The 13456-nt window shown below is 34.9% G+C and overlaps 1 protein-coding gene across 2 annotated transcripts in view; it reads right to left on the minus strand.

Moving 5' to 3' along the window:
* LOC106142360 (monocarboxylate transporter 3) overlaps window positions 1-13456 on the minus strand; it is a 34412-nt gene that overhangs the window by 18834 nt on the left and 2122 nt on the right. Inside the window, exon 1 of one of the 2 annotated variants that reach the window (XM_013344093.2) lies at window positions 2387-2614. The exons of the other annotated variant lie outside the window; for it this stretch is intronic. The gene's annotated coding sequence lies outside the window, so the exon portion shown is untranslated. Of the gene's footprint in view, window positions 1-2386; window positions 2615-13456 lie in introns of those variants that run through there. 2 annotated transcript variants of the gene reach the window in all.

The raw sequence follows: 13456 nt of genomic DNA on the forward strand, positions 1-13456 counted from the left end.
ATATAAATTTTTCGGTTATGCCAGTTCTTCTATTCTAAATAACTGCTACAATATTTTAAATAGAATTTTATTAAAATTCCGTAGAGTATTGATAAGTAAAAATGGTTCTAATAGGTCAGCCGCTGGGCATCGAACCTGGCGTGACGTCGCGATATCATATCAGTCGCGACCCAAAGGTCGACAGATTACGGTTTTTTTACACTTGTATTAATAATTTTATCAATAGTTTTAAGTTTTTGCGCGAATGTTATGATAAGAGATGATCGCGGTCAGCGAGAGTGGGACGGCTAAAATCCGGCTCGAAGGACCACATTATGACACTTTTTTACTTTTACTTTCTCGTCTTTATCGGCAAAACAAACCATTGTTTTGATTCTTTGAAAAGTTGCTTTTTAAACGATTTTATTAATGTTAAAAAAGTATTTATTAGATTAGTTTTGTATTTTATTCATTTATTGTATAATCTTAATATTTTATCGTTCATAGCACTGAAGTCCAGTGCGTTACCTCGTCTACGGTTTATCGTAATCTCTATACTGTAACAACATACTTATTTACGTACATTTATTTCTTCGTATTTTTCGCGATAACTCATTAAGGAAGGTGAATTAAAATGCGCAGTTACCGATAACCTTATTTCATGTTATAGGCTTTCGTCTGGTTAATTAAAAATAAATAAATAAATTGTAAATACACAGAAAAGACATGCCTTTTGACGAATAAACTCTCTTATTGACATTTTGAATTGCTTTTTTACAATTTCATGCTTCTTATTAGTCTTTAATTTGTCTATGAATTTAATATCTTTTGTGTGTCCATCTGCTTCTATAGTATAAATACAGAAGCTGAATTTTGTTATAAATCATGTTTGTGCTTGAACTAACATCTTTTGCAATTTCTTTCTGAATAAATATGGGAAATTGTTGAGAATTATTGCATTATCACATCAAATAAAATATGTAAAGAAAACAAAGTATTTTGGACCGACATAATCAACAACGAACAAATAATTATTGTTATAAATATGCTAAAATAACTGCCTGGCTTTAGTCGTGTTGTGATAATCAATCAAAGCGCGAAGCTAACCAGTCAGACAGAGCCTAATCCAAAAAAATAATTCATGTTTTAGCTTATTTGGAAAACAATTGCAAAAGAAGAAAAGCTGATGATGTGTGGTGGAAGCAGAAAAGTTATTAGAAAAATTATATAGTTTTTGTACAAATTTGATTTATTGTTGCAGACACTAAATGGTGAACTCGCATAGAATAGAAAAGAATAGATTTATTTTCAAAATTGGAGACAAGGTATCACTTTTTACCGTCACATCACTTTAATTATAACCGCTACCGCTTCCAAAGCGTAGAAGAAGCATCGGAATAAACTACACTGCAGCATTTTCGTCGGACGTCAATTTACAAATATAGATCTTTTAAATCTGAATTATGGACGAATGCACATAGAATTACCATCAGGACACTAAAATCACCGAAAAAATCATTTGAAGAAAGAACGAAAGACATAGGTACGAAAATTTTATTATAGATCTAAAAATGTATGTGTATTTGACAGCTGTCAAAACTGATTTCGCGTTCCGGCGGTCCTAACATCCTATCCCGACCAGATGTCTAAAGACTTCACCAAAAAAATTACTTTATTCCGTTCAGATCTGTCCTAATATTCTCAATATTTATAAAAGATAACTGACGACTTTGTTTGTTTATAAATTCATTGTACATTTCTTTCACCGAGTCAACTCGTAACAATCGCTTTTATAATCAAACTCAACGTACATTAATTTAAGATTTGGCAAATATTTTTAGGTTAACTTGTAAATCAAGTTACCCTTAAAATATTTGGGAACCACACGGCACAAATTATACTTAAGACTTGGCAAATATTTTTAGGGTAATTTGATTTACAAGTTAACCTAAAAATATTTGCCAAGTCTTAAGTATAATTTATGCCGTGTGGTTCCCAGCACCAATAGGAAAAAGAATAGTACCGCTTCATCTCTTTTCCATTGATGTCGTAAAAGGCGACTAAGGGATAGGCTTATAAACTTGGGATTCTTCTTTTAGGTGACAGGCTAGCAACATGCCACTATTTTAATCTCAATTCTATCATTAAGCCAAACAGCTGAACTTGGCCTATCAGTATTTTCAAGTCTCTTGGCTCTGTCTACCCCGCAAGGGATATAGACGTGATTATATATTTGTACGTATGTCCTAAGTATAAATCGAGATCATTTAAACTAAGACAAGAAATAACAATTATAACCTCAAATGTTCAACTCGACACGATACAAAATTTTAAAAATACATAAACAATTATAGAATAGACGATTAGCAACATGCCGGGTATCCATGTAAATAAAAACAAAACGCACCTCAGTCATTTTGGCAGTCAAACACCAAACACTACCACTTGCCAAAACGTGCACTAACCAAAACGTACATCATCACTTAAAACATTAAAATAAAAAACGATGTTAACTTCACTACTTTTTGTGTCACTCCAGTATCCAGTTCACGTGATTACTTCAACATTTTCAGTCAAATTGAACTTGATACAAAAAAAAATGTAAATACGTTTATTTTGTGTGGAGATATGCCACTGTTCGCGGTCTTTGTACAACTGGCCGAGACGAAACGCCGCGCGCTTCAAGACTCATTATTTAATAGGCAGATAAAAGATTATCTATTGAGGCGTCCTCGGTCAATTCAATATGATATTAAATTACGTATTTATCATTGAATGGCGAGGCAGCCCGGCAGGGGTCATATGGCAAGTTTCGTCGCGTCAAACATTTGCAAAAATTTTGCAATGGAGAAAATTGTTTTCTACGTGACTAACTCCTTTTCTCGGACTAAATGGACCTCTTTCTTTCTTATCGTAGGAGTCATAAGATCAATTGATGGCTTACATTTGAACATTACGTCATTAACTAAAATGTCCAAAGTACTTATCTTTTACTAATTACATCTGTTCATGAGAGGTCACCTCACCAGACAATACTAGAATCACGCCTCGAAGCAGTCGTAAGTCTAGATTAATTAGCCATTAATTCTGGAGCTTTGGGACGTATATTAGTCTAGGTGCTTGAACTCTCTGAATTTAATAGCAAAATAAATGAGGCGTTATGCGTAAACAGAATACAAACATTTTGGCCTTTAATCGTCCGAGATAATGATAAACATTCTTTATAAGTTATTCATATTTCCTTTCAATGACTTTTAGCCATGAAGTTGTTGAAATACAGAGAAGTAACAAAATCCCATTTTGAGACGATATTATGTTAAAAAACCAAAAACCTACTAATGAGATGACAAGCCACAGAAGATTACGTTTTGAAAAGCCAGTTTTAGAGACTCCACATGAGAAAATGGGAAAACGGATATGTACAAAGAGCATGAAAGTAATCACCCACGTCACGAGCCTACAGTTACTACAATAAATGACCCTCGGCGTGAAGCAGATAAGAAAAGGACAACTTGTGGTAAGCTATTGTATGTGTAATGGCCACATTACATGCGCACGTAAGGTGTTACGTCCGAGGTCCATCACCGACACACATTACGAGATAACAGTCGCCAGGCAAGATAACACAGATACACATAAGACAATAGTAAAATCTGGAAGCTTTAATTATAAATGTGATATGATATGAGAGGACGCAGCACGAGCGGGTGCGCAAGCACTTAAATCATAAGCAGTAGTTTGATTACAGTGTGACACAACACCCGTACTATTTTGTTTGGTCTCTGAGACATTTTGTCTATTAAGTTCTCGTGTCAAAGCGTATTTGGATTCCTTTTGATGAACTGTCAGTTTTAAATTTCGAGAATAAGCGATTTTATTCATTCCGTGAAAATGAAGTTTAAATGATCGATTGTCGTTTTATTCCTTTTTGGAATTTAGAGCTAATTGCATAAACACATATTTGAAATCATAGGTTTCTTATTACAAACCGGCAAATTTTGCTTACAATGAAAGTTTTTAAATCCCTCGTCTCATTAGTGCAGTCAGTTTACTTCATAACCAAACCCCGAGCATTAGCGATAGGGCAATTAGGCGGCTATCTCATGTCGGCAGTACCTTTAGATTTCTAAGCGTTGCCACAAAACAAGAAGCCTAATGTAATAGAAGTTTCAATGACGTGAATGTTACAGTAAAAGAAGGTTATTACAAAATTTCTATATCGTATTAGTACGTACTAGTTTCGAAATAAACAGTCAATGTTATTCTATAATATAAAAATGAATCACAAAATGTGTTGGTAAGCGCATAACTCAACAAGTCAACAACGACCAAATTGTAATCATCTTTTTTTTTAAGTTGTTTTAGCTTTAGTTTTAATTTGAGTTCATTTTAATTAAGTTTTCTATTTATAATAAAAAATTATGGATTCAAGAGGTAAACCCACGTTTTCCACTGCGTAGGTAGATAAAAAGTTCGACGAAAAATGTCATAAAACAAAAACTCAAAAGTGATTACTTTAAGAAACACACACATTCAAAAACTAGGGAACGTACTCGGTAACGAACCCCCGCAGCGACAAAACCTCCACCCACACGCAGTAATCTGTTTGAAATCTCCTGTTTCAACAATCTACCCTTCATCCCTTCTCGTTCTCGTCATTCCAGTAATCCAGATGCTCCCGTCCTTTATACGGCTTTACGACTGGCACTCTTTTGATCTTTGAATAGCGATGTTACTCCAAACTGATGAAGCAAAGATAAATACACCTACAATTCAATTACACATTGCAGTATTCACTCCACTGCAATCGATTAATATTTATGTTTTTGTTATACCATTTTCATTGCTACTTTTTATTAAAATTTGAGCGTCGATCATCATCTTATCTGATCGTACCTTCAAAAAAACACTGTTAATAACTAAATCTACGCTTGGAATACTAAGTTTGTTCTTTTATAATATTGGTCATGCTATAATTTTGGATATTGATTAAAGTCTCTCCATTTCTTCCCATGGATGTCGTTAAAGGCGACTAACGGATAGCCTTATAAACTTGGGATTCCTTTTTAGAGGATAGGGTAGCATTCTATCACTATTTTAAATTCAATTGTATCATTAAACCTGAACGTGGCCTATCAGTCTTTTCAAGACTATTGGTTCTATCTACCCCGCAAGAGATATGTATGTACTAATTTACTGATGTTTACACCTGAGACTGTTCCCCTTGCAGAAACAATTAAATGAAAACAAGACTCTCAGGAAATAACCGTTCGTTTTCATGGAAAATAAACATGATTTTCCAAAGCAGACGAGGTACGAGTATTGTGTACATTTCATAAAGTTACTCCATTTGTTTCAGAAGTTGTATTTGTTCATTTCAAATAGGTTAATTAACGTTGTTGTATCTGTTATTTAGACTGAAACATCATTTTGGACATAATTTTAACACAATAAAACCTCTGAATGATGGATGATAAGGATCATTAAGCCATACAACTGAATGTGGCCACAATCAGCTGTATGGATTAATGATCCTTTGAAATCCTTTAAAATTAGAGACTTTTTGGGACTGTCTACCTCTGAGGTCTACTCCGTCAGGGTTAAAGACGTGATTGCATGTATTAATTTAATAAATGTTATCGCTCTTTTATCTACATACAAAAGAGCGATAACATTTATTAATCTTCGAGGGTTTTCAAGGCATGGGTGAATTTGTATTAGTTGAGCTTGCACCACCTTAGACCTCATCTTCACCGTTCATCAAGCAGATTGAGGTTAAACGCACTGAAATTTACAATGGTAATAAATATATCAACTAGCTGTGCCCGCGATTTCGTCCGCGTGGAATACTTATTTTGTGCATCATTGAAACCCTCGAGGATGAATAATTTTCCCAGTTTTTTTTACATTTTCCATTATTTCTTCGCTTCTTATAGTTGCAGCGTGATGTAGTATAGCCTAAAGCCTTCCTCGATAAATGGTCTATTCAACACAAAAAAAATTTTTCATTTCGAACCAGTAGTTCCTGAGATAAGCGCGTCCAAACAAACAAACTCTTCAGCTTATTAATATTAGTATAGATGTTTCGGATAAAGAAAAACGTCATTATAACCGTTAACGATGCTTTTACAATATTCAAGGTTTCGTGTTTCACTTTAGCTACTTATTCAGACCATTGTTAACACCGGCGATGAAATACCGAGACATTGTTGCGAGAAGATTAATTTAAATTTTCGCGTTAACAACGAAGTTGACGAGATTAGTGCTAAGTCGAAAATTGAAGATTATTTGAAAATGTCATATATATTGGGGCAGGATTTTGGAACTGAACGAAACAATTTTCCAAATTTTACATTAAATTGATTGTTTAATCCGTAGTCTGTACGCACAAAACGTAAGGTACCTTAAGTTTCCGTTCCCGTGTAGATTTCATGATATGTATGTATGTATATATATATGTTAGGGTAAATAAAGGCGACTTGAACTGTTCGTAAATATATATGAAAAGCCTTCTTATATTTAGATTTTAAACAACAAACCCATAAGTTTCAATTACACCGAAAACTTGTCTTAAAAAAAGTCGGCAATTTTAATTTGCACATACATTTTTTTCTCATTATTTTTTTTTTTCGTTAGATCAAAATCAGCCAGTATTCCAAAAAAAAAAAGGAACGTGTTTTAACCAATAATGGGGTAGTGAGTACCGCATTGGCGTATTCACACGCATCGCTCCCTGCGCCCCATGCCGGGCCGAGGGCTCCAAGGTCAAGGTCACAGGGCGGCTGCGCTCACCCTGGACCCTTCCTATTTCTGCTTCTTAACTTTTGGTTATACTGCCGGTCAAGCGTTTCAATTTTGTATATACCATTACTGAAATATTGTTTCAAATTAAATTTAGGAAGTTACACGAAAATTCGTCGCTTTTTGTTGGTGGCGATTAATTCGTTGCTTATTGTAGTAGTTGGTGCTAATTTTGTCGCTTTTTCATAGATGGCGTTAATTTCGACGCATGCTGCGGGTAAAAGCTAGTTTAATTATAGTTTCGAAAACATTTTCAGGTTTAACTCGGATAACCAAAGATATAAATAAATATCTAATTGTAAGACTAATAATTTGATTGAGTGGAAGAAATCTCAATCTGGATAAGTAAGTACATACCCTTCCAAATCCAATTACTTTTGTAATTTGTTATATACCTTTATATGTGCAATAAAGAGTTTACAAACAAATTAATAATATTTAATGTAATTATTAAGTTTCTCAAAAATGCCATGGAAACATTCTTTTATTCACAAGTCCGTGATAATTGTCAGGCATTAATTCCCAGACATTGAGTAATCGAGCCTCCATCAATTTATATAAACTCAATGAAGTGAAAATGATGATAAGTGGAAATCCATGTTTCAATATTCCTATTCATTACAAGGTTCTAAGAATTTCTGTTCGACTGGCGCTTTATTACTTTTCTCCACAAAAGTGATCATTACTTTGAAGAAGCAACGTTTATTTAGGTTAATTTACAAAATTACACGAAAATTGATCGTTTTCTAACAAACACTAAAAATATCTACATTCAAACGTCCTAACTTCTGATAAAGCATCTGAATTAATTTAAAACTGAAGGAATTACACCCCCGTAGTCCGTAGGAAGACACACGCAACGCCGTTTTTCTCGCGCGAAATTCTATCGATGTTTCGCTTTTTATTACCACATGACAACGGGACAGCGATAGGCTAATAAACTTGGGATTCCTATTGTAGACGATGGGTTAGCAAACCAGTCACTATTAAAATCTCAATCCCATCATAAAACCATACAGCTAAACGTAGTCTTCCAGTCTTTTTAAGACTATTGTCTCTCTCTACCAAGCAAGCGATCTAGACGTGACTATATGTGTATACATATGTATATACTTATAAAGTATTACTTGACATACATGACATTTAACGACGCCATTGCATTAAAACTTTATCGCGTTATTACATAACGCAGTGTAGTGCAAGTGCAACCAGTAAACATATTGAATGACATCACACAAACACACAAACATACACACATACTGGGAACACAAACAACGTACACATCGGTTGTGAAACAAACCTTACAGATTATGACCATAATGCATTGTTCAGAACAAACGTACTCAATTGATCCAAGAACCAAGTTCATTGTTACATTTAAGAGAGTTCTAATTTGAATCATATTCTGGCGAAAACGGACTTGTATTTGAGAAATCATTTGCTTGTTTGTTTAATCTTTATCGCGCAGAAGTTTACACATAGTTACAAGAAATAGTACATGGTATAAAAGAAATAAACCACTTGCAATGGCGGACTTCATTATATAATTTTGGAAGTGTGTGTTTGTTTGTCCGTGTTTTACGTCAAAACTACTGACCTATCTCCTTGAAATTAAATATATATATTTCGCCTGTGCTCCACACAGCCGAAAGCTAGCAAAAAATATTTTTCTCATTAACTCATTTATTTATTTTTCTCATTTATGACCGTGGATAAGAACTCTAGAAAATGTGAGTCCGAACAAGAACGTTACTTACCAACCGTTAAGTTACAAAAGTCAAAATACTATCGCCTTATATGTTAAAAAAAACTACAACAATCAGAGCAGAACACGTGAAATTGATTTACACACACGTGTCTTGACAACTGTGCAAACAGTTGCTACCACACTTACACAGAATCTGCCACAGATCATGCACGCAGGCATCAAGGTAAATTGAAGAAAAATCTGCCATTTTGCAAAGCGTGCAAATTGTACGACGCCATTCATATGCAATTAAAGATTCGAAAATATAACGTGATTTAAATACAACATTATTTGCATCAGCACCATTACTGTCAAGTGTGAACTTATATGTATCTTCATTAATACCTTTGATGATAACGATCTTCGCATATCGATATCATGGCTGGACGTCGCTAAAGATAATATTCAAACCAATGGACTAAACAGCTCAACGTGGCCTATCAGTCTTTTCAAGACTGTTGGCTCTGTCTACCTCGCAAGGGATATAGACGTGATTATATGTATGTATGTAATGGACTAAAACTGAGGACCCCCAAAACCGTCCAAGTGGAGGAAAAAGTGGCAAGGCGAACCCTGTGTCCCGAAACATTGCTGTAGTGGGCAATCGGGAACACGCGAAGATGAGGGAGTGAGATGCTAACTTCTTTTATCTTCCTTGATACATCTGCTCACCTACGACCAAAATAGTTTGACCCGGATTGAGAACACAAAGCGTCTTGTCTTACTGTAATCCGCTTATGTGCACGTGAACTTTTAAACCAATTTACCTCCATGCTACATGCCAAGTTACGTAGTATGGCAGACAGGTTGTCATGAGAAAATCTAATGTTTCACGATTTTAAAGGGAAGAAATAGGCTTAGCAATTATGATAAAGGATTTTCGGACGATGGTATCGCCAATCAATTTAATTTATGAAAATCGGTTTTTGAAAATCGTGTTGACTTAGTTATAGAAGCTTACATAGACGGGGCAGATGGAGCCAATAGTCCCGAAAAGACTGAAAGGATTCGTTAAGCTGAAAGGCTTAGTGATGGAATTGAGATTAAAAAAGTGACAGGTTTTAGATTTTGGCACCTATTACTTATCATAATTTCATGATATCGTTTTATCTTCTATTGTTATCTCCTATAAAATAAAGAGTATTTCCGTTATAATTTCCACGCGCACGTGTTCCCTATAAAATCTGTCTAGATAACGTCTACCTTTAGATACGTAGCAGTCAAAGTAATATTCACACTAAGCTAGCAAACTTGTTTGGTCGAGTTAAATAGCCAATTTGAATTTTTTTACGTCAGATCGGTATCTCCATTGATGTTTCATGAAATTAAATAATTCGAATTGGCGTCTCATATCTAATGAATAAGTAAATTTTCAGGACTAGCACGTGTCATACTTAAATGAAATCGTGACAGTCAAACTTCACAAGATATATATTATTAGTTGTTGAAGGATGAAAAGCAAACATCATAGTTTTGCCGAAATTGCATGCTCTTTACTCGATACCATCGGTGACTGAAATACTAAATCATCCACGTAACCGAAAATATTTATAATGTCTACCGATTATGACCGATTTACGTTTTTTTTTTTTATACTCACATTAAATGGTTAATTATTTTTCCAATTAATATGGCCAAACTACACACTATACACTCGAACGATGTGAAGTATGTACCATACAGACGATTCAATTTAAATTTTACTGCGGGTTTAGTGCCCATAAATTCTATTTAATTCTTAAGGTCTCGTTAAATCCTCTTTTTGGAATAGACTGGTTCTTTTCCCACCTCAAAACTGAAAATTGGATTGAGTTAGGTCATCGTGAAGCGAAACAGGACGAGGCAGGCTCTGGGATAATACGGGATAGGCCGATCGATGCGGGAGTCGCACTGCGGTTGATCTTTAGCATCCAAAATTTTAGGAACAGATGTTTTTACTGAACTGTACAGTATATTTTCATCTTTAAGGATTCTTAGTTGTATTGTCAGGTGCTAAACAATTGTTTACAATCGTATTCGAGTAGTCCCATATCCCTATTTCATTTCACTTGATAAAGAAATAATTCTGTAATATAAAGTAAGGGTTTACAAAAACTAAAAGGCGTTCCTGTGAGAAGTATACTAATGATCTCAGCCGTATCACGATACTTCCTCCGGATTGAGAACTGAATTTGTGCTCGATATATTGGCTCTATATATGTGAGAACACAACCGGGACTAACGCTAGCAATATGATGATATTGAAATCGTTGGTTCCGGCCACTGAACAACTGAGACGTGGAACTCTTTCGGTGATTGACGATACAACAGGCCAACAGGCTGACCTGTCTCGCCCTACACAATTGTTTACAAGGAGAACGTCTTTAGCAACATCAATCAATTGGCCACAATAGCAGCCAATTGGCCCTAACGATCTACTGTTGATTTAATCGACTTAAAGTGCTCATTGCGGAATTCCTGGATCGAGATTTGAATTAAATTAAAGTAGAAGAATTGAAAGAGGTATTAAAAGGCACAATATAAAGTCGTTCGTGGCTGTTGCAGAAGGCGCAATTAGTAAGCACAAGAAGCCTAGAAAGTAATAAATTACTGAGGAGGATTGTAGTCAAGCAGCTAGCCAATTGTTATAATTTTACAGCATGTAATGTCACTAAAGTCTTTATTTAGCGGATCTTGGAAACTAGCAGTTCACAATGTAACCGTAAATACGCTATGAGAGAAAAGAATCAAGCTAACTTGATTAAGAGAAAATTTCGATAATAAATGAAATGTTTAGCTATTAGCCATTTATAAAATTCTGCCCAGTGGCTTTGAAAAGCCACATTTGTGAGCGGGATCAGACAAGGTGTCTGGTCGGAAATAGTCGTCTGACCTATATACCTGAACTCGGCACACAATGGATTATAGATCTCGATCTACACGATTCAATAAAACCTATTGAATATGGTAATTGAAAATCTTCGTTGGCAATATGCAGATGATATTTTACGCCATTCACATTTTGTCCAACTACTTTTTTAATAAATACTTAAGAAAATCTGACTCGATAAGACTAACATCTGAAAAACTTTAAGTGGACATAACAGTGTCATCTAAAAATACTGCGTTTCGAGACGATAAAAATATGGTACAAATAAATAAGCTCAATGCCGCTACAAAAATAACATTCACAAATTTTAACTCAAAATCTTAACGAAGTTAATCGTAGAGAAAAGAGACATAGCTGTTAAAACAAGCCTTTCATTATTGGAAAGATTCAAGATTGGAATTGTTTTTGACAATGCTAAAGTATTTCGAAGCACCCAAAATGAAGGATGGAAAAAAGAATTTAGAATAATCTTGAAAAGAGAATAATTAACTCGTGCCGGACCCATGATCGGGTGAAGAGTCAAATGAGAGGCGTGGATGAAGGATGGAATAAGAGTTACTTTGCTGGGCCCCATACCTATAGAAATGGTCCCATACAGGTGTAGACTGCATAGAAACCTTAAATACCGTGGGTCCATACGTGAAATGAGTTTCACTAAATAGTTTTCATTAACTACACTTAAGATTAACAGTTGCGTTTCAGTAAACAGGCTCACCTCAATGAGAATTTATCCCGAAAATACAGGAATTCTGATCTGTCCGAATTGTCTGTCATTTGCATTACAAAGCGGTACACGTGCTATGAATTCGGTTCAAAATTGTACGGAATTAAGATAAATTTGAATTACAATCCACTTGATTCCAAATTATGTGGACTGTTAGTCTTTTCAAAGAAGAATATGACCATTATAACTCCTCCTGTGTATCGTATATAAACAAAGTAACTACTGACTTTTTATCATTATTACTGATTTTTTTTTAAATTACTATATTATTGAAAATTAAATACAAATATTTGTTAGTGTAGGAAGTATAGTTGCAAAGTTAATTATTCCTACAAATTCAAAGTGAGCTGGCCAGATAGCTTCGAAAGAACGGCAATACATAACATGTCATCCAAATATTCTGGAGGAATCATCATCCTTCTAGCGTTAATCCTAGTTGCGTGTTCACCTTTCTAGGGAGAAGCGCTGTATACGCGGTGGCCACGATTGGGTATACGAGTTGGAAGAATACCAAGACTTGTTCTTCCTGGATCTTGTTAGACCCTGTTGCATCCTCACCTCACTGGAGTGGAGGCCAGGGTGCGCCTTAAAATAATTAAATTCAAAATCTTTATTGCATATCATAAAGTACATCAGTTGAATTAGTTACTGCTTATAAAAAGGTATAATATGAACCCTGTTAAGCATCGCAATTTTAAAATAATATGGAACGGCGGGAAATTCCAAGCATCTACCATTTCATTTGATACTGAAAGTAGTTCATAAATGGCCCGGTATTGAGCAATACATTAGAATGGCAATGGTACCCTTTAAATATTTCAGTGAAATAGAAAAAGACACAACATTGTTAGGATGATTGTGTGTTGTAATATTCAGAGGCAAGAACCTGGAATGTATCTAAAAGGTTGGTTTCGAGTGAGGGTGGAGAGGCTGAGATACACAAACATTTATACAGTCACACCTTTCCCGGAAGGTTATGCCGAGACTACATCTTTCAAATTTAAACAATTCTTGCGTATAATGCTTTCACTTCATCCAAATCGTCCACCAGAGACAATATAGAAAAAAATTTACTAAAAAGTGAGGATGTCGAAGAATAGACAACGTAGAGAGATAAATTTTAAAAAGCAAATCCCAAACCTCGTCATCTTGCGGCAGACTATGCAACAGAGAACATATGACGTATAAAAATGTGACACTTCACGGACTTACAGTCAATTGATCGCGAATTGCGCATTTGGCCAACCAAAATATTTTTAAAGCTATAATTAGCACATCCAGACTGCCTGTAGACTGTGTTAATTATGAGATGATGTATTTTGCTATTGCTGATAAA

Source organism: Amyelois transitella, chromosome 12, assembly GCF_032362555.1.
Source record: "Amyelois transitella isolate CPQ chromosome 12, ilAmyTran1.1, whole genome shotgun sequence".
Taxonomy (NCBI): Eukaryota; Metazoa; Arthropoda; class Insecta; order Lepidoptera; family Pyralidae; genus Amyelois; species Amyelois transitella.